This window comes from Petaurus breviceps, unplaced genomic scaffold (genome assembly GCF_028583685.1).
Source record: "Petaurus breviceps papuanus isolate PSGF00001 unplaced genomic scaffold, PetGlider_PUasm1.0 47, whole genome shotgun sequence".
Lineage (NCBI taxonomy): Eukaryota > Metazoa > Chordata > Mammalia > Diprotodontia > Petauridae > Petaurus > Petaurus breviceps.
In genome coordinates, this window is record NW_027186349.1 from 12990432 (window position 1) to 12991120 (window position 689).

Below are 689 nucleotides of genomic sequence, written 5' to 3' on the forward strand. Positions count from 1 at the left end.
TTTTTGGAGGGCAGTTGGGGTTAAGTAACTTGCTCAAGGTTACATGGCTAGTATTTTTTTTTTTGTGTGTGTGGGTGTTAAGTGTCTGAGGCCAGAACCAAACTTGGGTCCTCCTGACTCTGGGGCTGGCGCTTTACTAACTGCACCACCTAGCTGCCCCTAAAAATATGCTTGACTTGCTTTCTTTTTTTAAAAGTGATTGGGGTTAAGTAACTTGCTCAAGGTGACATGGCCAGTTATTTTGTGTGGGTGTTAAGTATCTGAGGCCGGAACCAATCCAGGGTCTCCTGACTCTGGGGCTGGTATTGTTACTGCACCACCTGGCCACCCATTCCCCCTAAATATTCTAAATGAGTTGAAATGAGCCTATCTTGGAAGAGAGGGCATATTATATATGTATTAAGGGAGACAATAGAAGGAAAATATAACTAAGACAAAACTTAGGAGAGCTAACTTCGAAATGAACTGTGGAGAAAGTACTATGAATAAGGAATGTATTAGGTGATCACCCTCCAGAAGAAAGCAAAATATAATTTATACTTATTATTCTAATAACACCATAGTGATAAGAATGTTACATAGCATCAGCTCTAAAACAAGACTTGAAGGAACACATTCCTTGTTATTCCTTCAAGTGATACACTATCTATCTATCTATCTATCTATCTATCTATCTATCTATCTATCTA

General features: G+C 38.9%; 1 protein-coding gene across 1 annotated transcript in view; it reads left to right on the forward strand.

Moving 5' to 3' along the window:
• Positions 1 to 689, forward strand: part of DNAH5 (dynein axonemal heavy chain 5) — a 436545-nt gene that overhangs the window by 331762 nt on the left and 104094 nt on the right. The window lies entirely within an intron of this gene.